We start from the raw sequence: 25,539 nt of genomic DNA on the forward strand, positions 1-25,539 counted from the left end.
TGTCATGGTTCAGGAACTCATCATTTCCTATATGCATCACTGCATCATCCCTGCTGCTGGGCTCCAACTCTGCTGCTCATCCTTCACACAGCAGGCAGGGTGATCTTTCAAAAGCATGCATGTGATTCCGTCAGCCCTTCACTGAAGAGCCTTCAGTAGCAGTGTGCTTTCCAGCCATAGTGGATCTCAGCCTCTCTTGTAACACACCAGTTTGTCACATCAGTTATAAGGCAGATTCATCCATCTATCCATTCAACAAATATTTATTGAGCATCTACTATGTGTTAGTTACTATTCTATGTTAAGTATTTGAGGGGTACCTAAGTAAAAACAACAACAACAATGACAACACCACCAACAACAAAACTCAGACAAAAATCAATGCATGTTGTCAGAAGCTTGTTAAAAAAATAAGAGTTAAAGTCTGGAAGATTGTGGATGACTTATCTGTTTGAATATATAGTGGCTACATGTTTATTTCTACAGTAACATTTCCCTAAATCACTTGCATGGTGAGGTGCTCCTTGATGGGGAGTGAAAGGGGAATTTATAGCTACTAGTCTGGGAATTGTGTGTAAATCTGCATATTCCTTTGGCAGTGTGCATCTGAACAGTATCATCATTTGGCTACAGAAAAAATGTTAAGTGTTTCTGCTTGTCTACAAGATAGGGTACAAAGCTTTTGGCCTTCATTATTTGGCCTGGGCTTACCCCATCAGCCTCATTCTCTGCCACTCCCTATCTTGTACTGTACCCTCGCTGGTCCTCTCCCCCTAAAACTGTTTCATATTGATTTAACTTCCCACAAATAGAAGGGTTTGGATCATAGATAACTGAAATATGTAAATAATTTCCTTGCAAGGTCAGAGGTTGTCTTGTGGGAGTGGGTACTAAGTCCATGTTGTAAACTGAAAATAAGGAGTGAAGATCACATTTCTAGTGTTTTAAAAAGGTACATTTCTTGGCATTTAGACAAAAAATAGGCACAATCGTATGATAATAAATCTGAAAACATTTATTGGTATTGGTATGTTATTATTCAACTGCAAAAATAGCAAACACGTTGGAGGATGGGTTAGCTTTGGAGGATAAGAAAGAAGTAAAACTTCTAATTAGTGTAGAGATGATCCTAATTTGGTCCATGTGTGAGAATGGAATGGACAAAAATGAACTGGAGAAGAAGACTTTTACTACCCACAGGACGTAAGAAAACTCTCAAAAGATGCAAATAGGAGCCAAGGCCAGGTGGATTCTGCAAACATCAGAATTGCTCCCCCTTGCAAAGTGGACTTGCAATGGAGCCTTAACTCTGAGCCACATGCTCCATTCATCTTATTGTCAGAATAAAGTTTTTCTCTTAATTCTCCCAACTTCTGATGCTGACACTTGTCTTCTCGTGTATGACATCAAAAGTGATGCTTGACACAACAGTGGCAGCTTGAAGAGGGAGAAAGTAAGATATCAAAAAAGCTGCTCTTACTAGGTTTTTATAGAAAGGTGTGAAAGGGAGAATTTAGGCAACACAGATAGGGCTGTTGAACACAATCTGCCTGGGAGTCCACAGATGGTATTGGATGGAGATTCCCTCATGCCGTTTTTTCCCATGACACTCAGTATGGCTGGTTGGTGGTTCATCAGGGCGAGATTCACTAAGAGGTGTAGGAAAATGGAATAACATCAAAGACACCCTTGGGGTATATCTCAGTGTCTTGAAGCAGGAAACAGAAATAGGGACTCAAAGCCAGGAGTCATTCTGGGAACATAAAGAAGAGCATAATAAGCAGGTTGAGGAGTATAGAGCCTATGACTCTTCTGCTGTTGGGGTGACCTTGGGGGATTATGCCACAAGGTTCCCAGAGACAGGGCATATAAAGAGCGGGGCCTCTCCCCATCCCTTTCTGCCCCCACTAACAGGGCTGGACAATTCTCACTTCGAAAGGGCCACTATACAGTTATTTTGGTCTTTGCAGCCAAGACTTCAGTGCTTGGCTTCCCTCCAACAGTGGGTGAAATGCGGTGAGGGGTCATTCTGGGGTGACCCTCACTTTGTAATTAACCTTCCTAATTAGCATCTCACTTGCTTCCGATGGGGCAGTGCACACATGTTTGTGGTTATGTAACTGCCCAACAGGGCTGGGCCAGCTGTTTGTTGGCATCCTAATTGTCTCCAAATCACAGGGAAATGAATTGCAGTGAGAAGAGTAATGAGGAGTGGAGCACCCTGGCAGCCAGCCAACAGCTGCACACTGTCAGTGGCAAAGCTGGGGAATCTGCCATCAAAGTAGGGCCCTGGAGAGCCAGGGAAGGCAGATTCAGGTGCCATCCTGCTTAAGGAGGACTCGGGGGGGAGGGTGGTAAGGAAGAAAAGATTGGGACCCAGGGAAAGAGAGCCCTTGAGTGGGGACAGAAGGAGAGGTTCAAGCACTTTCTCTTCTTTGTGACCTCTCTTTGTTCTCTCCTATCTTCTGACCCCCAGCAGCCTCCAATACCACGTTAGCAGTGATCTGGAGAGCACAGGGAAGTGAAGAGAGGGCAGGGCAGGGCACGAAGAGGATGGGAGTTGATTAAATGGGTCTGCATAGATGTAAATGATGAAGAAGAGCAAAAAATATTAAAGAACAGTTATTCTCCACCCCATGTGAGTTTGCTGTTCCTACTGCCACTAAGGTGATGGTGCCGGCCCTGTCACTGAAGTTGTGGCTGCTGCTGCTGCTGGTGTAGTTATTTAAATGATGGGAATGGAAACCCTAGAGCCTTAAGTCAAATGAGTGAAATGAGGAAGATTAAAAATGTCATAGAATGAGATCAGCACTCTGTAAAAACATCCTAAGAGTTCATAAAATGGGAAGTTAGTAAAAGGCAGTCAGTAAAAAGGAGTTTAGGAGAACCTAGTCCATCAAGGCTCAGTCAAGCTGGTGAATCTCGCATATTCGGGTGCATTAATGTGGCTGCGGCGGAAATCTAACCATGGGTTGATGATTGAAGGAGATTTGCAATGAGCTTGCAGGGGGAGTTCCTTATGGCCAGATTTGTCACTGAGTTCCCAGCATTGTCCAGGGAAGCGGGTCTGAAAATCAGGAAGACAGAGTATTCTTGACCTAGAGAAATGCAGGCAGGGATGTTTCATAGGTGCTCACAAGTGGTTGGGTGTAAAGTTCTTCAGGACTCTTCAGTTTCTGTTGATGAATTGACTCATGAATTTATTCCATATTTACTGGGCACAAGCTATAGGACAGACACTTTGTTAGTCTCTGGGAATAAAGAGGTGAATAAAACAGATGCAGCCCCTATCATCATTGAGCTTTTAGTTGGGCAGAAAATACAGAGAGTTATGCAAGAAAGTCCAGAGAAGAGATTGAGCATGGTGTGTTCTAGGCACTGAGACAGGGAAAATGGCTGGAGATGACACTGGAAAGGAAGGTGAGACCCAGGTCAAGTAGGGCCTTTGCTCTGTGTCAAGGGGTTTGGGCTCTATTCTGAGGGCAACTGTGTTAATCAGAATATTTTTTTATTGCAAGTGAAAGAAATTTAACTTGAACAATCTAAGGTGAAAAGGGATATTTACTGGCCTGGAATCCAAGGAAGAGGTGACCGTACACTGATAGGAGCATCTGAGATGAGATTGAACTGAGGACACCAGAGGACCAGGAGCTTGAACCTGGCTAAGACTTTCCCTGCCTTTCCCACATTGCTGGCTTCTATCTCTTTTCCTACACACTTTCTTCAAATGGTAGAGAAAATGGACACCCTAGATTCTGAGTTTTTACTTACAGCACCTACCACTGGAAAAGGAGTTACTGTCCTTTCTCCTGTCCCAGGTCAGATATCCCTGAGAGGAGGCTTATGGCCCATTTGGGTCAACTATCCATCCAGGACCCATCCTGTGTGTCTAGAAGGTGAAGTAAATGAAATAACTCAGAAGCTACACTAGGAACTATGTCAATTGGGTAGGGTGAGGTAGGCGGTGCTAGATATCCCATGGATCTTCACTACAGCCATCAGGACCCACTAAGCAACCCCTGGGCTTCTAAATCAGGTTCCCAAGATACACTGATTATGGAAGAGATGCAAAAATTAGTGTTAGGTCATTTGGCAAGTAATTGATATATGTATACTATGATTGATGACTTAGAGTAGTAATTCCATCTAAGTCTTCATGATTGTAATTGTGATGCAATGATAATGATGATGATGATGAAGAAGATATCCATCTCTTTTGGGTGTATGGGCATAATTCACTTTTGGACCCACACAGCTAACATTGAGGGTTATGGTAACCCTATTAAGGCAGGGATAGCCTGAACCACCAGCCAATATCTTCCAAATCTCAAGTTCATCTCCTTTAAGCTTCATTTTCAGGGATGTCATTACTAGGAAGTAATGACAAGTAATGACAAGCAGGAACCACATTTTCCTTCCACAATTCATTACCAAATATGGTGCATGCTCAATAAATACTTGATAAAGATAAGTGATAAATTAAATATCACTAGAGAATTCTTCTTATTATTTGTGTGCCTCTATTTGAATAAGCTAGGGTTTTCCACTAAACTTTTTGTTACCAACAGAATCTCCATGGATCCTCTAATAACAACCTTGACAGGCAAAGCTCCAAACAAACATTAATTAAATCTCTTAACACTCTTGTAAATCAGTGAGCCATATGGCAATTATAAAAAATGATAATTTTAAGGAGCAAGGAATTTTAAAATGATTGTTTACTTTATCATGACAGAGAAATAATTTATATACATACAAAAATGAGTATTCAGAGCCATAGGTGAGACAGAAATGCTTGGCTAATTTCTGATGAGCCAGAATCAACTAGGTTATATTTTGATCTTTTTGAGGACAAAGATATATATATTCTCTGCTTTATATCCCTAATTCATATGCCTGTGTTAGATCCACACTATCTAATAGAACATTCTGTGATAATCTGCAATGTCCAATAGGATAGCCAATAATGGCTAGTGTGACGGAGGAAATTTTAATTTATTTAATATAATATAACTTAACTACCACATGAGGCTAGCTGTTACCATATTGGACAGTACAAACTTAGACCATGGATCATGGATTTGGAGGGGATATACTGGTACAAGAGATGTTAATATAATGTTAACCAGATCATGGTCTACATTCAGGGACAGGAATTGTCATAATGGTAAGATTGTGCATTATCTCAGTCATTACAGGTCATTCATTCATCCTTTCAAAGACCATATATTGAGTACCTACTATGTGCCAGGCTCTGTACTAATCAGGGGGTGGGGCTACAAATAAAGACTAATTATTGCCCTGACTTAAAGGTGAAGGGAGAAGACATGCAGAAGTTTGTGATTATATTAAGGGCAAGCATGTGATATGTGGGAATATAGAAGAAGAGCAACTAATTCATCCTGGGGGGTATGGAGTGGGATAGGTAGGTCGCAGAATACTTCTCAGAGAAGTGGAGCTGATTCCTAAAGGAACAGTAAGGATTCTCCCATGTGATGAAGATGTGGGGGGGGGGGGGAGGATATTTTCCCAGGCAGAGGGATAGGAACAGGCAATGGTACAGTACTATTGAGTTTGTACCTTTGGGGGAACTTCTAGATGTGAGATGTGTACTATAGGGTACATGTGGTGAGTGGTCAGCCATGGTCCCAGGAAGAGGGCAGGAGCAGTAGAATGAAGTTTAGATTTTACCGTAAATGGAGTGGGCATTCATTCAAAGGCTTTTAAGTAGGGGAGCCACAAGATCAGATTTTTGTTCTAGACAGACCCCTTGGCAGCAGTGTGGATAATGATTTAGAGGGAGTGAGAGTGGAGACAGGAGTCCCTGGGGGAAGACAAGCTTTCTTCCGTGAGAGGCCCTGAAGTTGCATCTAAAGTAGTAAGTGCTGCTAGCCAGATGTAGACATCTCTGCTCCCTTCTGAGAAATGGTGGGGATGTCTGGGGTGCAGGGTGTGGGAAGATTTGAATTTGGCTTCGGGGAGAGCAAAGAGCCTGGCATGGCACCAGAGAAACCCTCCTTTGGAGAGAGAAATGTGTTTTCTTGAGCTGCCTGTGTATGCGAGGGTGGGTAACCTGAGCTAGGTGAGCCTTGAGGTGAGCAAGCGGACTGGATTACTCTGCTACTTTCCTTCCTATCTTTCCTTTGTATGCATGAACTTTTTCCTGGGTCACCTGCTGTATTAGTTTGCCACATACAAAACAATACCATAGACTGGGTGAATTAAACTACAGATATTTATTTCTCATATTTTTAGATACTAGGAAGTCCATGATCACGGTGCTGGCCAGTTTGGTTCTTGGCAAGAGCTCTGTTCCAGACTTGCAGATGACCACCTTCTCACTCCGTCCTCACATGGTCTTTTCTCAGTGCCTGCCAGTAGAAATACCTCTTCTCTTCCTCTTCCTCTTCTTTTAAGGCCATTGGTGAGTGCTCCACCCTCATGACCTACTCTAACTGTAATCAATTCCCAAAGGCCCCATTTTCAAATACCACCATGTTGGGGTTAGGGCTTCAACATATGAATTTGGGGATGATGCAAATGTTCAGTCTATAATAACTGCATCGGGCAAATGACCAGGTTTGTGGCTTGGTACACACATTTGGATTTCCCAGGGGTATATGCTGAGTTTGCCTCCACTTGGTATCTCAAGAGCATTTATAAAACCTGGGCAGGAGCAGAGGGCTTCTGTTTCTAGAGGTTACATAGTTGATACTCTGCTCCCTGCTGAGCAAGGGCAAGGACCCAGACCCACTCCCATCCACCTATGCTGGGCCCAAAAACGATGTACTCATCTCTCCTGTGGTTTGCCTTTCTTATCTTCCATCTCTCATTCAGAAACAAGAGTCTGTATTTCCTGAATGTGCACAGCTGACTGGCCAAGGAGATATGAACTCAGAAGAATTTGGGTGGTTGGCAGAGGTCAGCTTGGGTTGAGAATGTTAAGTTCTGAGCTGCTCACATCTACCTGTCATTTTGACAGTGGTGGCCTTCGGGGGAAAGCCAGGGTCAAGATGAGATTAAAGAAGAGAGATTGGGGGTTACTAGGAGTGCACACTTTTAACTCTCCCTCGATAAGATGGAGGTCTTGATAGGTAGTGGGTTCCCATTACGAAGGTGTGAAGGTAGATTTGGCAAAGATACTGTAGGGGCATAAAAGCAACAGATGAGGAGTTAGACTGGGAAAGCAACAGATGGAACAGACTGAGGATCAGAACATTATGTACTTCTGTGCCACATCATTTAAGTAAGCAGACCATAACAGGATAATGCTCACTGTGGGAAGTTCGGGTGCCTTGGGAGCACATTGGAAGGGATATGTCATCCAGACTTCAGGAAGGCTGGGAAGACCACCAAGAGGAAGTGATATTTAAGCAGAAACCCAAGGGATGATTAGGAGTTACCTGGGGAAAGGGTGGTGGGATTGAGGGACATAGACCACTCCACTGTGTAATTCCTACGAAGAATGATCTGCCTCAAAGTGTCAATAGTGTGAAATTAAGACACCATCATGTAGAATCAGTTTGAAATTCCTGCCTCATGAGAGATGGCAGGCGTTTTGATACTAAAGCTATTTGAATGAGTTGTTTTTTTTGCTTCCTCATTTTAAATGTGTTCAATATTCATCAAATTTAACACTTTTTGACAGGACCTATGACACAGTAGTGTAGAAAAAAGAATAGAGCCATTCTTTGCAATCTGAATTCTTCATAGTACTGTACGTCCTGGGAAGGCAATGGGCAAGTGTGGACAGTCCAATGAAATGTAGCCATGGCCAATAAACCACAGAACCCCTGCTTCTCCCACCTCTTGGCATCATCTTGGGGATGATGTTATTCAGTCACGTGTCATTACAAAGCTCCTCCTCATAGTCTCCTGTGATTCCTCCAGCCTCCAGGCTGTGAGAACTCTGGAAGGCACAGGCTGAGCCTGAGTTATCTATGGAGGAATGGAATGGAGAATGAGAAACAGACTTATGGGAGGCATAAAGGACCTCTGGGCATTTTAGGGAGAAAATGGAATCTTGACCTGGTTTCCATGGCCAAATTCCAAGAATATGCTTAGAAGTTTGGACTTTCTCCCTTGGGTAATGCACTCATAAATGTTTAGTTAAATGTTGAGAGAACTGAAGCTCAGTTATAATGAACTAAACCTGACTTTGTGATAATCTGTCATATTGCTCACTTGCAGATTTTATGGTCACATCTAACACCCTCTTCTCTGTGGTTATTTGAATAATTATCTTGCTTTAACATGTTACAGAGATGGTATAAAGAAAACTAGCATGGAATTTGGAGACATTGTGAATCTCAACATCTGCACAGTTAGCTATGTGACCTGTGTCACTTTTATGTAACATGTCTTAGTGTGTTTTCTCTTTCAAAATTTAGGGGTAACCTCTGTCTCATAGAAAGTGTCTGATATGGTGCCTGATACATAATATCAATAGATATTCAATAAATATCCCCTTTTCTTAATTCATACTCATCCTTTCTCTTTTCAATGCTCCTACATCTTAGGTCCTGTGAAAGTTTGTTACATTTAATGACTGTAAATCATATTTAAAATGAGGAAGAAAAAACCCTTAGCCATATGGCTTAGAGTATTAAGAAGTGTGTTGTATCTTATAAGACAGGAATTCCAACTTGACTCCAGAAAGAATATACTGTTTGCCAATTTTTAAGACCCATTTCCTTTAAAAGATTTGTATAAGAATGAAGGAATGGGAGACATTTAAACTATCACATTTTTGACAAATCCAGAAAATTCAGTCATGCAAACTTTTTACTTTGAATAATTTTGATTTGAAAAATCATGGTGTAGGTTCATTTTTTTTTCCATGCACAATTCAGAGCTGCCTCAATAAAATGTTGTAGACTCTTTAAACTGGGAAAAATCTTAATGATGACCTGTAAGAAATGCATGTGACAGTGGAATGGATTATTTTCAGGGATGTTAGTTGATCCATAAACTGGTCCAATACGGAAACTCAGACTCAGTTGAGTAGAAGTGAGTTGATCAAGATGTGGTGACAGGGTTAGTGACGAAGACGTTGTGGTGGCCTGCGTAAGGCTTCTTTTTCATATGGCACTTGGGAGTCAGCTGCCTCTCTCTTGACCAATTGGCAGCAGCAGGACATACAGGGAGACTGGCTTCTCTGGCCTTTACCTTCCCTCTCTGCCCTCCTAGTGTGGCCTAGATTCCCCTGCCCAGTGCAGCTAGAGGAAAACATTGTGAGTTGAGCATATTTACCAAGCTCCCATATGTTTCTCTTGAACTATTAGAAAAAGGTCTGGCAGAGACTGAAAGTCAAAGCAAAGGAATATCCTGGTGGGGCTCAGACTGTACGTGGCGGGATCTGGGTCAAGCTGGGGAACCCAGCAGCAGGGGTGTGAGTGGGTGCATAGCTCAGAACTATTGATGGTCTCTTGAAACAGGCTCAGATGGGAGGTAGTGGAGGATCTGTACAGCAGCCGCTGAGACTTGTCCCTCAGCAGCACTGTGGTACCTTGACAAAGCATTGCTGATTGGAAATTAAAATGCATGGAATTGTGAGGGGAGTGTTTTCAAGAAGAAACAGAATCAACTTAGTAGCCCCATTGAGGCTCTTACAGCTGAACACCAGATGCAAGGATTTTTCAAAGAAACCACAAGGCTTTCTTCCTTCCCGGAGCAGAAGGCTCAGTGTTTAGGTTGGTTATAGTAAAGCTGTTTTAGGATCAACTGCCAAATCCCGAGCAAGAGGTGTCAGAGAACTGTGTCAGGATTGAGGCAGACCCAGCCTTGGGACCAGTTTGGACAAGCGGCGCTTTGATTCTATCCGGATCTGTTTGCCTGACTCAGACTCACTGGTGGGGTGGGCTCCTCAGGTCGTCCCGTTGTCCCAAATCAAATATCTGCTGTGCTGTGGGGGGCAGGGGACTGCTGTGCCCAGGGAGTCACCACTTTTTCTTCTCACTCTGCTGTGCTGGACTAGATCAGTGAGTGCTGGCCATATGGTAGACATGGGATAGGACATCCCTGGACCCCTCCTCTCCTGAGCAGGAGGCTCAGCCAGATTCCCTCTTCCTGGGTTCAGATTTCTTCCATTAAAAAGTATAGGCATGGAAATATACTTTATGTATAAAGTGCTGTAGAGGCAAATCTGCTGTTAATCAGTACACATTACAGATGTATAAAAATCACCCCATCTAATCCCTGAACCTATGCATATGTTACCTTAGATGGCAAAAAGGACTTTGCAGATATGATTAATTTAAGGATCTTGAGTTGGGAGATTATTTTGGATTATCTGGGTGGGCCCAATATAATGACAAAGTCCTTACAACAGAGACAAAGGAGTCAGAGGCAGAAAAAGAAGATGTGGTGATGGAGCCAGAGGTTGGAGTGATACACTTTGAAGATGGAGAAGAGACCCTGAGCCAAGGAATGTAAGGCAGCCCCTCGAAGCTGGAAGGCGCAAGGAGAGGGTTCTTTTCTAAAGCCTCCAGAAGGAATGCAGCCCCGCCACCACCTCATTTTTACTCTTTTGACCTCCATAGCTGTAGCATAATTTTTATTTTTTAAAGCATAACTTGTGCAATTTGTTACTGCAGCAATAAGAAAATAATACTACATATATATGTACTATATACACATACATGTGTATAAGTATATGTATGTGTATATACATATATATTATAAGTTTAAAAATTCAAGGAATATAAAACTTGTATGTATTTGTACATATTATATAAAGTAAAAATAGCAATAACACACTTACAGTACTGGTTATGACTTATAATTGTGGTCTTTGGATGTTCTAGCATTGTACCTTCGTCTCCTCATCTCTAAAAAGGGAATATTATCCTATCTCACAGGGTGAAGTGAGGGTTAAATGGATTAAGCTACCTAGTATATAAAGTACTATTAAGAGCACCAGGCATGCAGAAAGTGTCATATTGGATGATATTATTATTATCCTGATTTTTCAGATGGAAAAACTAAAGTTGACTTTTCCATGGTCCTGCAGCTCTGAAGTGACACAGAACCTCACTCTCCACACCACACTTTCTTACCAACAGAAGGAAAGTATCTATATGGACCGAATGTTTGTATTCCTTCAAAATTCATATGTTGAAGCCCCAATCCCCAGTGTAACTGTATTTGGAGATATACCTCCAAAGGTTAATTAAGGTTAAATGAGGTCAAAGGGTGGGGCCCTGATCATATTGGATTAGTGTTCTTAGAGCTCAGTCCCCCTGCAACTCCCCTCCCCATATACACTCTGGGGAAAAGGCTACTGAGGATATAGCAAGAAGGCAGCCATCTACAAGTCAGATAGAGAGGCCTCACAAGAAATCAAATATGCCAGCACCTGGATCTTGGACTTCCAGCCTCCAGAACTATGAGAAATAGATCTATTGTGTAAGTCACTCACTCCATGGTGTTTTTTTATGGCAGTCTGAGCAGATTAATAATATTATCCTTCCCCAGGCCCCAATACTATTCCACAACCATACACTTCTGTTAGCTGTTTGGTATATACCCTTTCAAACAGACAGACAGACACACATACACACAAACTTACAATGTAGAATAATTTTAAATAATATGAGGTTTTGTAACTTGGTTATTCATTTACTACATCATGAATGCCTTTTTTATTGAATTTATTTTAATTATAGAATAATACATAGATATATTCTTTTTAGAAAATCAGAACATTATGGGTAAAGCTAAAGTCTCCTTTGGCCACCACTTTTTTTTTTTAAAGAATAGTTTAATGAACTTTTAGAGAGAGAGGAAAGAAGAGAGAAACATTGAAGTGAGATCTCAACATTGATCAGCTGTCTCTTGCACACCCCCTACTGGGGATCGAGTCCTCAAACGGGGCAGGTGCCCTGACCAAGAATAGAACCAGCAACCTCTGGGTGCACAGGGACGATGCCCAACCAATTGAGCTACACCTGCCAGGGCTGGGCACTCTATTGATTTGAGAGAGAGAGAGAGAGAGAGAGAGAGAGAGAGAGAGAGAGAGAGAAACATGAATGATGAGAGATAATCATTGATTGGCTGCCTCCTGGGCATGTGCCCTGACAGGGAATTGAACCTGGTTCATAGGTCAATGCTCAGCCACTGAGCCATGTCAGCCAGACTGGGCACCACTTTTAATGCTGCTCTTCTCCCCTATGCCTTGAGATAACTATTGTTTGAGTTTAGTGCTTATCCTTCCAGATTTTTGTTTGGAGATCTTTGCACACGTGCACATGTATTCCTAGTAAATGTATTGTATTGTTTGTTGTTTGTGTCCATGTTCTTACCTAATTTGTGTCATACTGTAAAGATTGTTTGGAAACTTGCCACTGTGTTTTTGAGATCCGTCTATACTTATGAACATAGATTTGCTTTATTCCTTTCAACTTCTGAATTGCATTCTATCACATGGATGTATTGAGCATATTTGTCCATTCCATTATTGATGGACCTTTAGGCCATTTTCAATTTTGTGTTATTATAATGCTTCAATTAGTTTCCTTATCCAGTCTTCTTGCATGCATATTAAAGTGGTTCCCTGAGGTAGAGATGCAGAAAAGGAAATTCTGGGTCATAGGATATGCACATTCACAGTTTTAATAGACTGCCAAAGGACCTCCCAAAGTGATCGTCCTCATTATGTTTTCTCCAACAGTGTGAGAGTATCTTTTCTCTACAGTATCACCAACACTTGATTTTGTCAGTGTTTTAAATTTTGAAGATTTGGTGATAAAAATAGAATCCTCTAGTTTTAGTTTGCATTTAGAGAAGTTAACCAATTTAGATAGTTGAGCAACTTTTCAAACTGGCTTTTTGAATTTTCACATTTATGAATTGCCTATTCATATTCTTTCCCCAATTTATTGCGTTGTCTACCTTTTTTTAATGATTTGTAGGAGTCCCAGTGGATATCTTTCTGTCTAAATACATGCAGGTTTACTTTAATTATTTCTTTAAATATATTTTATTGATTTTTTACAGAGAGGAAGGGAGAGGGATAGAGAGTCCGAAACATCGATGAGAGAGAAACATCGATCAGCTGCCTCCTGCACACTCCCCACTGGGGATGTGCCCGCAACCAAGGAACATGCCCTTGACCAGAATCGAACCTGGGACTCTTGAGTCCGCAGGCCGATGCTCTATCCACTGAGCCAAACCGGTTAGGGCTAATTATTTTTTAATGGTTTTGAAGTATTTAACCACATACATCAAGGGTCAGCAAATACTGAAGCCAAATCTGGTCTTCCATATGTTTTTGTAAATAAAGTTTTTTTGTTTGTTTGTTTTTTTTTTTTTTACACATAGTCACTTTTGTTCTTTTACATATTGTCTATGGCTGATTTTGTGCTGCAACAGCAGAGCTGAGTAGCTGTGACATAGGCTGTATGGCCCACAAAGCCTAAAAATATTTTTTATCTGGCTCTTTATAGAAAATCTTTGTTCTCAGATAGATAAATCATAATTTCAGCATTTTTTGTTGGGTGCAGATAGTTTGTTTCCCATTCCCCATTATTTTTATAAATCATCTGTAGTTTATATCATTAGCACATACATCTTTCCCTGCAGATGTGAGCATTTCCTTGGGCTGGATTCCTGGAAGTGAAATAGCTGGCTTATCAGAAGGCTGTGTTTAGTGAAAATTGCTTATTGGAACTAGTAATATGTCTGAATTGGAGCATATTTTACAGAATGATGATAGTTCTTTCCTAGGAATGATGATAGCCCCCATTATTTAGTACCTGCTAGATACCAGGCATTGTACTAGATGTCTTACATACTGGTATATTCTCTCATTTAATCCTCCCAATAACCCTGAAATTGGCATTGAAAACTGCCTTTTGTGAGGAAATTGAGGTTCAATGAAGTTAAGGAGCTTGTCTAAGGCCACAGAACTGGCACATGGTAGAGATAGGATTTGAATCCATTTCTCTGACTTCAAAACTCCCATATTTACTACTACACAGTGATGTCTGTCAGTAAAAAACTAGATGATGCGCATTATTGGCATAACATCGTATTATAAGTAGCGTTTTTGCATAATTGTTCTTCTTTAAATGAACAGGTAACAACATTTGTAATTAATGTAGTAAGTTTTTATAGACAGATGGGTTAAATTAAAGTAATTTTATAGACTCTTAAAACTGTTGGCTTTCTTAAGCAAGTTAAACATTTCCTTTGCAATCTTATTTCTGTTTCTATAAATAAGGGCACAGCTGTGATGTGGGAGAAAGAATACTGGATTTAGAAATTCAAATTTAGAAAAAACATGGTTTCTGCCTCCTCCCAAGGTTGCTGTGTGACTCTGGGCAAATTTCCTACCCTCTCTGCACCTCCGTTGGTCCACAGAGTTGTGAGAAATCAGTGTGAATGGCTGAGAAATGCTGGGCGCAGTGTCTGACATGTAATAGGGTACAATCTACGATGGTTTTTGTGCCCCGAGGGTATTTCCAGGAGGAGGGTTCAATCTAATAAACCCTCAGTATACTTCTGGGAGCTTCTTTTTTTAAGCTCTGCCATGCACCCCTAATATCACACCCTTGGCATAATAGTAACAGCGGTAGCAGACAGTGTCCATTGCCAAGAATGTACCTAATGCCTGCACACATTAGGGAGGCCGGGTTGTGACCTTTCCTGGCATTTCTATATTGCTATACCTGGCCCATGCTCTTTTGCATCCTGAAAACCTTAATATGAACAGATAACATTTAGTCAACACTACTGTGCCAATTTTCTTATTTAATTCTCACAACGGTGCTGGTGGACCAGCATTCCTTCTACTCCTCTGCAGGATAGAATAGATGAGGAAATAGAGGCCTAGACAGATTAAAGAGGCATGTACTGAATAGGTAAAAAATTAGGATTTGATTCCATATTTCTCTAACACTTAAGCCTGAGCATTTAATCACCATGCTATACTTTTCCCCTCCGTTGGGAAGCCTTCCAGAAGAGGATCCCTTGCTGGGACCATGCATGTGCTTACCTCAGCTACGGGCTTGAGTTGGAGGATTTCCCCCCTCAGGCATACAGTGCATCAGACTTGTGCCCGCTAAATGGTCATCTCTCAGCATTTGGAGCAACGGCTTGCCCCTCTTGACCGTCTGGCGCCACGAGTCAGCGTGTCTGCCTTAGACATATTGATTTTTACTGCCATCTCAGCGAAGCCTCCCCAAGCATTAGAAAGCGAGATCTGACAGCTGACCATTTTGCTTTTATCACTGCCTTTCTCCTGTCAATGAAGGAGCCTCTTTCACCCCAGATTGCTTTCTAGCACCCATGTCAGAACCAGATCAATCTGTCTGTGCCATTCTGTTGGGATTGTTGTCATCTTATTGGTTTTAGCCGCCTCCCAGACCATCTTGCTCGCAATAGAAGCTTCAAATGGCCTGGAACTCGTCTTTTATGGCCTCTGCCAGATTAAACATTTAGAACATAATATACCCGGCTTCAAAAACAATTGCACAGCCTTCCAACCAAGCAACATATTGATTTTAATTTAGGCAATTGCACGCGTTTTCAGGCCTTAGGAGGGACTTGGGGCTTCAGACTGCCAGTGGCTCCTGGGCCTTCTCCCTCCCCACTCCTACTTCTCCACTTGGGGTGGGAAGAGCATAGGGTTGGAAACAGAGGCCTCGTTCATTGCACCATATTTTTGCTTTTGGAATTGGGAACATTTGAGCCTCAGTTCCCAAGTGGCCATGAAGTAGAAAGGCAGCAGGGTACTGGGATCAGACCCCTGGCTTCCCAGGGAACGGCACATGACCTTGGGGAGTCATTTCACCCTCTGGACCTCGGGCTTCTCACCTACTGGGGCAATGAGGACATTTAATATCTTAACAAAGCAGATGTTAAGATTAGTTATCAGGTGCTAGAAGATTCCTCAATACAAATTTGGTGAAAAAGTGGACTAGACTGTAAAACATATAATGCTTTTTCATTGCGTGACTAACTATGGCGGAACATTTTAATGCCCAAGAAGGGTTTTTGCTCACCCCAAGGAGGCATAGATTCAACACCACCACCACTGCATGGAGACAATGGGGACTGGTACATTCTACATTTTGGTAAAGATAACGGCATCCTACATACAGGGCTGATGGTGCGTAGCTTGATTAATTCACCAATTCCAGGGACTCAGTCATTGACACCAGACCCCAGCACAGTTTTCACTTGTTCGTTCAACATACATTTGCCGAGTTTTCACCTTGCCAGGTGCTGCTACATAACCATGAATGTTGCCTTCAAGGAACTCGTTCTTTAGGATGGAAGACAGACACACACAATGGTAATTTCAATGCCCCACTCTGATGGCTGTTCCAAACATCTGCCAAGGCTGGGGAAAGCCACTCTAGGTCTCTTTATTTTCCACCGCCACAGGGCTGCTAGGAACTGAAACTCAAATGCAGTGGTTTAAACACATGATCTGATTGTTTTGTGACTTGTAAAAGAAGCCTGGAGGTCAGGGGCTAGGGCCGAGGAGTTCCAGCTGTCACATCGACATGCCAGCAGGAAGAAGAGATCGGGTGAAGGGACAAAAGGCTTTTACTCTCAGCCGAGTCGGCCCTCTTTAAAGTGTTTTCCTGGAAGCCCTGGCCACTTACCTCTTTTTGAGACCACGTGAGCCTGCTAGCTGGGCACTTTGCCGCCCCCTACAGAAGAACGAGGGGTAATGGTTACTGCATAGACTACTATTAGTTATTGCAACATCCACCAATAGAATGTTAGCTTTTTCCACCACCTCAAGATTTCTTACATCTGTTTAAAAATAAAGACGGATGAGGGAGATGTCAGACTGAGCCAATGACAAAGTTTTGTGGTACCACAGCTTCCAGTGGCATGATTAGTGTTGATTTGCATTCCTGGTGTGATGAGTGGGACTAACAGAGTGGAGGATGGAGATGAGATGGAGGGCGAGCTGATGGGAAGCTGGCTCAGAAGGAAGCGACTTCCTTGGGGGGAGACGGGGAATGAGGCACATGGAAAGCTGTCTCTGGCAATCGAGGAGCCACTTTTCCTGTCTGCAATGGAAATGGGGAAAGCCAGAGAGAGCTCTAGGAGGTGGTTGGTAGTTGGGGCTATTTCTTTGGCTAAGATGTCTTGATCTGAATCTATAGCAGCAGCCAAACGAGTTTTGCTACTTCAGCAAACTGCCTGAGAGGCCCCAAGCCCCTGGAATGAGCTTTAGCTCTCAGAAATGAGCCTGGAAGTTATGCTATCAGCCTCTTATCTTCCTAAATTGACCTGTCATGATGATATGAAGCAATTGTGTCTTTCAGATCAGAATAACATTATGCTTAAAAAAACTCCCCACTCTGGTTGCAGAGAAATTAAATTAGAATAATGGATTGAGTTTGATAAGTGAAAATCTAACTTTGCCTGCTTTTAGAGAAATAGCTGAGTGTCAGCCAGAAATGAATGTTTCAGGACCTTGGAGAGTTTGATAAATGACAGATACTAATAACCCATTTTGTGGAAAGGTGCTCAGAGGTGTGGGAAGACATAGGCAACGGGGCCCATTGTAGCATTCATCCTGGACCCGCCATTGACTGCACAGCCATTGTGGAAGTCTGCACATCCAAATTTCTGTCCTCCATCCCACTGGGACACTCCAAACTCAGCATGTCCAAACTGACTATCATCCTTCCCCCTAAGCACTGGGTGGCAGTCTTGACTCCAGCCTGTATATCCAATTCTTATCAATCACAATGTCCCACTGATTCAAATACCAGAATTTTTCTCAAGACCATTTTCTTCTCTCCACCCTTAGTACAGTGGCCTAGTTCAGACTCTTCTTTCTCTTGTTCTGCTACCAACCAACCTTCCAACGGACACTTCTCCCCTCAAATCTCCCCCCTCACCTCTGTCTTTATATGCATGTGATGTTTCCACTCTCTGTGTAAAATTCTTCAGGGGCTCCCTTTCCCTACATGATAACATCCACTCTCCAAAGCATGGCTTATTCCAGTAATCAATCACACAGGTAGCGGAGTGTGGCGTGTAAGTATATTCATCCGGAGCCTGCCACTTGGTGTGTGATTTTGGACAGTTACTTATACTGCCTGTGAGTTGGTTTTCTCATCTGTAAAATGGGGATGATCATCTTAGCTCACTAGGTTGCTGTGAGAATTGAGTAAATAAAATAAAATTGTCTAAACACACACACACACACACACACACACACACACACACACACACACAGAAAAGTGCCAGCCACATAGTAAGCATTTATGAGCATTTGCTATTGTGACTCCTTTCCCATACACTATGCTCCACCACATCTTGTCCTTTCCTCCTAGCAGTGAGGTATCCTCTCTCAGTCGGGCTGTCCCTTATTTTTGTTCAACTAGCCTCTGCTCACATTGACCCCTCTGCCTTGGAAGTTCTCCTGCACCTGGCCGACTCCCAGCCATCTGCTGTGAGTTCAGGAATTGCCTTCTAACCACCCGTAATACCTCGGGCACATCCTTGGCTTCACATTTTACCTTCGTCTACTGGCTTTCAGCCTGAATCCTCCACTAGCTCATGGAAAGGATGGGCTGCATCATATTGTTATTTTTTATCTCCTGCTCCTAGCTCAGTGATTGGTATGGAGAAGTGCAGTAAAAGTTTGTGGACTGGAAGATATTATAGTACTAATAAAAACCCCACTGTCAGAGCTATCTTTCTAAACATAGATCTGATGACAACTTTTCTCTACTCAGAAATGTTTATTCTGAAACAGTGAGGACTGTGTTCAGAATAAACCACAAAACTGGCAGCCCACTGGCCTTGCAGGACCAGGGAGAGCCTGGCTGGGAGATGTCTATGCGGGTGCCCTAAGGCAGTGTAGCCCGAGGGAGAGCAGAAATCGTGAGCTGGAGAAGCAGAGTCTCAGCTGGGTGACCCTCATGTTCTGTGAGCCACTTTTTGAGGGAACAGCTGCCTTCGCTCTTCCTGTGACAAGCCAGCTCTGCCTACTCAACCCCTGCTCATTGAGAACCCCTGGGTGGAGCATCAGAACCTTCTTCCCCCTATTTGGTGGCAACAATGATCCAAGGTGGTAGAGCTGTCAGTCATGTCCCAGGAGGACATTCAAAACCTGGGAGAGCAAGCCCCGCTGGAGGGCAGTGACACCAGCCCTGGGCAGCATCCAGACCTCACTATGTCCAGGCAATACCTTCAATGATTGAATTAGAATGCCTGGTGGTGGGACCCGGTGTCCACCATGTTTAAAATGGTCCAGGTAATTCCAGTATGCAGCAGGTGAGGGAGGACCACTGCTGTAGGAGGGGGAGTGGTGCCGGGCTGGGTCCGAAGAAAGAATTAAACTCAACCTGTCTCTTTCCTTTGGGCCAGATATGCTTCCTTCTTAAAAATCATTAATAGATTAAATTACTTTCCCAAATCTAGTTTGTAATAAGCAAATGATTCTTTACTCTCTAGCTTTTGTTCATCTGTTTGGTTTGCATGTTTTCGGGGTACCTTGGGCTGGTCATTATTGTTGTGACCAAGAGCAGCGATTTTCAACCCGTGTGCTACAAGAATTTTTAAAACGTGCGGTACCTGACTATTTGGTCAGAGGCACCGACCTCTTTTCCCTTTGATTGTCAAATAAAAAAAATGACAACAGCTAACCCAACAATAGCTGTCCAGTGTGAGTGAATCAAAATTATAACTTTTTTTTGTCAGATTAGCAAAAACATATATTGTTTGGTGTGCCACAGAATTTTAGTATTCGTTTATGTGCCATGAAATGGAAAAGGTTGAAAATCTAAGCTTAAGTCCCAGCTTAGATGGCAGGTTAGGCAGGTTCTTAGTTGTAAGTAACAAAAATCAGGTTTTGGGTTTTTTTGTTAATAGGAAAGAAAAGTCAAATAGAAAAGGGATTTTTAAAGAAAGTTCTTATAACATGAAAACAAATAAATGCATATAACATACATTTGCAATTTTAACTATTTTTAAATTTACACTTCAATGGCATTAATGACATTCACAATTTTGTGCCACCATCACCAGTATTTCCAAAACTTCTTCATCAACTTAGGCAGAAACTCTGTACCCAGTAAGCACCAACTTTCCATTCTTCTCTTCCCCCAGCCCTGGGTAACATGATTCCTACTTTCTGTCTCTGTGAATTTGCCTATTCTAGATATCTCATGTAAGCAGAGTTATGAAGTATCTATGGTTTTTTTGTCTGACTTACTTCATTGAGTATAATGTCTTCAATTTATCCATGTAGCATGTATAGGTACTTTATTCCTACTAATGGCTGAATACTATTTTATAGTGTGGATATATCACATTTTGTTTATCCAAGAAAATGAAATTCTTAAAGGATATTGAGAGGTTCTGTAGAAGAAAGCCTGGAGCCCGTGTAGCCAATGTGGGCTTCAGGTTCCATAGGGGCTTTAGCTGGGAATAGATCCCTGAGTGTTGAATCCAGTGGCCTCTCTACTGTGTGGTCTCAGATAAACTACTCTGAGACAGTCTCTCATCTGTAAAATAGCGATAAAAAAATCTTGTTCAATCATTTGAGATAATCCAGGTAAACCATTCAGCATAAATTGTGACACAAATAAGCGTGTTCGTGAATGTTACCCATTATTATGACTTATGCAATCATTGTTTATGCTTCTTCCTAATACAAAATCAGACAAGTAGAAATTTTTTTAAAACATCTTCTCTTAAGGAAAGAAATAAAACTAAGTTGCTTTTTTGTATGTGATTTCAATTGATTTTTTTTTTGGCAGGGGTGGGGTCCTTGGAACTTCTGAGGAAAGGAAGGAGGCTCCCTCCTGACTAAGAGGGCCACTACCTTGGGCAGTACAGCCTGTTGTCCTCTGTAGATGGGGCACCCTTAGGGCTATAGTTTCTGAGTACAAGCCCACCCCATGGGAGCACGAAGGGCAAGCTGGGTGGAAGTGATGTCTGTGGAAAGGAAATAAAATATAGTTTCTTTTGACATGAAGAACTGTTGATTCTGACTGGACTCCCCTGCTATGGGAACTAGTTATAGACCCGGAGGATGCTATGGTTCTTTGGAAGTAGATGGACCCGGATTCAAATCCCAGCTCTGTTGCTTATAGGCCAAGTTACCCATTTTATAGGCCTGGAAGAGGTCACCGTGGGAGCTACAAAGGGTGGTAGCACCCAGGAGATCTACTGCACAAGGGTGCTGTGGGCAGAAGGGTCCTCATGGAGCGCCCAGAAGAAGCCAGAATATCAGGCAGAGGGGTCTTGTTGCTTATTAGTCTTTCACTCCCTCTGGCCTCTGCATAGTCAGCTCAGACATCTTGGCTGTAAGGAGCCTTCTGTGTGGTCTTTCCTCAGCAAGGAAGGAGTATGAGAATTTCCCATCCATTACTGGTTGAGGTCCAACTTGAGCAACCTTGTAATGTAGCTGGGCTCTCTGATTCCTGAATGTTTTAGTTAGTTGCAAAATTGTGGGTTTTTTTTTACATACATAAACGTTGTTAGAACAAAATAATCTTCACTCACCATTCAGATGCCCAGAGAAATCAAACCTGTAGGCTGCATTTAGACTTGGCTCTTGCCACTGCCCAACAAGGCCATGTGAGTGCTGGCAGTGCAATTGTAAGGTGTTTTCTGAGACGTATCAGGGGGCCCCCTAATAGTGGTGTTTAGGACTGCATTGTAATCATGGCAATAATAATGACAATCTCTTACGTGATACTGATCATTTAACTGCATCACTAATTTATGCTTTTCAAAAACTGTTTGTGTCTAGCCTGTGATGGAAGACTAGCTTCCATTTTATCTATCTATCTATCTATTTATCTATCTATCTATTTATTTAAAATATATTTTTATTGATTTCAGAGAGGAAGGGAGATGGAGAGTTAGAAACATCAATGATGAGAGGGAATCATTGATTGGCTGCCTCCTGCATGCCCCACACTGGGGATCTGACAGGGTTCTTGTTCCAGCATTAAGAAGGGTTCAGCAATCTGGAGAAGGCTGTGCATAGATTAAATAGGAGTCCAGAGATGAAGCATAATTTTGAAAGGCATTTGGGGGTCAAAGGAGCTTACCTTAAAGGAAACTAAGATCTAAGTTTTAAGGTTTAAGGTCTCCTCGTCTCAGGACCCCATGCTTTTTATTAACACAACTTGTCCTGAGGCGAGGCAGAGATATATACTTCAAAGGGTATATGCACAAGCATTGTCAGAATGGGGGAATTAGCCTACGGCTGTTCAGGTGTTTAGCCAGTAGGAGGCAATAACATGTAGATTAAGATGCTCTTTAGCTGTCCGGCAGCCAAGCAATCATCCCTTTTCAGGTTTGGGGAAATGCCATCAGCCATTCCCAGATTCAGCCCTGCTGTCATTCTGGAATTGGTCTCGGCAGGGATCAAGCCTGCAACCCGGGCATGTGCCCTTGACTGGAATCAAACCTGGGGCCCTTCAGTCCGCAGGCCGACGCTCTATCCACTGAGCCAAACCAGCTAGGGCTAGCTTCCATTTTACAGATGTGGAAACTGGAACTCAGATATCGATTGCTAACAGACGGCCCATCTGGGGTCAGTATACGCACTTCTGGCTTCTGGTCTGGCGGCCAATTTATTTCCCCCACTATGAGGTAGCAATGTGGAGACTCTAGATTTTATTGACGTGGTGGTTTGTGACATGGTTCCAGGAAGGTCACTTGATCTCCCTCTGCCTGGGAAGGGGGCAAATCTTTCTCTCTTCAAATTTCCAAAGAGGAAGCAATTCTCAGCCAGAGCAGGAGCCTGAGCCTATTTTGCAGGCAGTGGGGTGTACAGGTGGCTCATTGCCTGTGCCCGGGGCAACAGTAAATTGATATTTGCTGCTCTCCTCGCCTCTGGCAGACATGGGGAGGAAGGGCTGGGAAAGTGACATTTCTGTAAATAACTCCACCTGGTTCGGAGGGCAGGAGGATTGGCATGTCCCTGTAGCCTCATCAATTACCATCAACCCTTGCAAAGGGAGCCCCAGGAGAGAGCATCCCTTCACACTCTTATGATTATTTTTAGTCACCTAATCCTGTCCATACTCTGGGGGGAGTGTGGTTTGCTCAAAGCAGCCTCCTTCCAGATGTGTTTACATCCTTCCAGGCCCAGTGGGATGCATCCTTCAGCCCCTCCTCTATGTGGAGCAGAGGACATGCCCAACATTGGGGCATAACGAAGATGTGGAAGGGGAGACATGGGCAGGATGCCCGAGTTTCTCAGTTCATGTGGGTTTTGTTTGTTTGTTTACTGCAAAAAAGCTTTATTGTTTCACTTGGTCCAATGCATGGGAGAGGGCTTCAGGGTGGTTAAAAGAATGGCTAGTAGTTTCGGAAAGAGGCTCAGGTAAAAGCCAGACACCAGGGGAAGGCAGAGGAGCCTCTCAAAGGCCTCTGGGCTCCAAAGGCTCCAAATCATGCTTGAGGGTGAACCTTTTGAAGAGATACTCACCCAGCCCAGCCTGGGGGCTGTTAGTTGACCGGTTGCCCATCTTCTTGATGAGTTTCACCTCCTCATCCAGGAAGTGCTTCTCCAGGAAGTCACAGAGATGAGGGTCTGTGTGGGTAGAACCCAGGGCATGCAGCTCCAAAAGGGCCTGGTTCAGGTTCCTCTCCAAGGCCAGGGCAGCTTTCATGGCGTCCTGAGTTGGCCTGCCTCCCCCCCCACCCCCCCCTGCCCCCGCTCATCTTGGGAAGGCTTCAGCACATCCTGGAAGAGAATGAGGCCACCGAGCTTGTTTTGCAACTTTAAGAGATGCTCAGTGCCCTCAAGCTTCTTCTCTGCCAACTCAGGCCCACGCCCTTGATAGCCACATTGTCATGGTGGAAATAGAAGCCCAGAGAGAGGTAGGTGTGGGAGGCCCACAGGTGCAGGTTGACCGGGCGGTTGACCGCGGCCTCCACCTCAGTGGAATAATTCTGATGAATCTGGGAGCTCATGGTTGTTCAGCAATAAGGAGTTAAGGTAGAAAAAAAACTGGTGTGTTGGCTCGTCCCATGTGAAGGTGGTGGCTGGATGAGACGCAGGAGAGTGGCTGGAGGCTGGAAGAAGGGGGTCCCTGGGTCTGTTCTGTCCAAACACTGTTGAAGCAAGAGACAGGTCTGGGACCCCCGAGGGCATGCCTGAATAGCCTCTTTGCTGCTAAAGAAGGCAATTCGGTGTAGTGATTAAATAAACGTGCTTTGCAAGCAGATAGACCTGATTTTAAATCCCAGCTCTGCCATTTACCAACTACAGTGTATGTGGTTTTCGTTGTTATTTAAAGCTTCATCTCCATTTCCTCATCTGTAAAATGGGATAATATCTCCTTCCAGGGTCATTGTGAGGTTTGAATGCAGTCGCAACACAGCAGGTGATAGGTGGCTATATGGTGCCTATTCTTTTTTTTACATTTTAAATATGGAATACTTCATGAATTTTCATGTCATCTTTGCCCAGGGGCCATGCTAATTTTTTTGTATCATTCCAAGGTTAGGATATGTGCTACTGAAACAAGCACTGGTGCTTATTCTTATAAGACACTGCTAGTTACTGTGTGTGTGTGTGTGTGTGTGTGTGTGTGTGTGTGTGTAGAAACCCATGGGCAGGACAGGTCAGAGGGGACTTCTTGGTAGGAGAGGTGATTGAGCTACCTGAGTGTCTGAAATATGTTACTGGACATGCCAGCTGGGTGCCTACTGCCTGATTATGGGTTGGCAGAGTGCCTTAGACCAGCATTTAGGAGCAGCTGTTCCAGCCTGGGATGGTGGCCTGGGCGGCCAGTGTCCAGCGTTAAGGCTTGGCAGCCTGTCCAGACGGAGAGTTCTGTTGGCTTGCCACACTGAGAGGAGCGTTTGTTTAAGAGCGAATCCAGCCCCTGCAAAAGTGAGGCTGCCTAAAGTGACAAAAAGAAAACATACATTTTTGGGTGGGTTATCTGCAGGTAATAGATTTTTTAGTCAATGTTCAAATTTCCACAATTGCTTTCGTATTTTCCCCCAGTGGAATCTAAATGACGTTCACACATGGCAAGTGGTTGATATTTCTCTTAGTCTCTTCAGCTGATAGATCCCCCAGCTCTCTTGTTATCCCCTTCCATTCATTTGTTGGAGAGACCAGGTAGTTTTTAGATGGGACTACATCCCTGTGGTGTCAGCTCCCTGGCTCTTTGTCCCCTATATTTCCTATAAAATGGCAGCAAGATCTAGTGACTTAGTCTGATTCAGATTTGTTTGTTTATCTGTAGGTCTACATTGTAGGCATTGTCCTGTGCTCCCATCACTTGGCACATATTGACTGGTTGTCTCTTTGTGATATAACAGCCATTGATAATCATTTTCCAGATTCATGATTTCATGTGTTTGCAAAATAGTGACATTTGATTCTATCATAAAAAATAAGGAAATCTTGCCATTTGCAACATGAATGGACCTTGAGGGCATTATGCTAAGTGAAAGAAGGGAATGCTAATACCGTGTGATTTCACTTATATCTAAAACAAATAAACACACAAAACCCCTAAACTCTTAACTACAGAGAACAGATTGGTGACAGGGAGTGAAATAAGTAAAGGTGGTCAA

The 25,539-nt window shown here is 43.1% G+C and overlaps 1 non-coding gene and 1 pseudogene across 1 annotated transcript; both read right to left on the bottom strand.

Annotated features, from left to right (window-relative positions):
- Positions 1 to 7,840: 7,840 nt before the first annotated feature.
- LOC106697323 lies at positions 7,841 to 23,919 on the bottom strand (annotated as a pseudogene).
- Positions 23,920 to 24,373: 454 nt separating this feature from the next.
- Positions 24,374 to 24,479, bottom strand: LOC111826223. Its single transcript, XR_002829510.1, has one exon. It is a non-coding gene; the product is annotated as a U6 spliceosomal RNA (small nuclear RNA).
- Positions 24,480 to 25,539: the final 1,060 nt, after the last annotated feature.

This window comes from Myotis lucifugus, unplaced genomic scaffold (assembly GCF_000147115.1).
Source record: "Myotis lucifugus unplaced genomic scaffold, Myoluc2.0 scaffold_61, whole genome shotgun sequence".
Lineage (NCBI taxonomy): Eukaryota > Metazoa > Chordata > Mammalia > Chiroptera > Vespertilionidae > Myotis > Myotis lucifugus.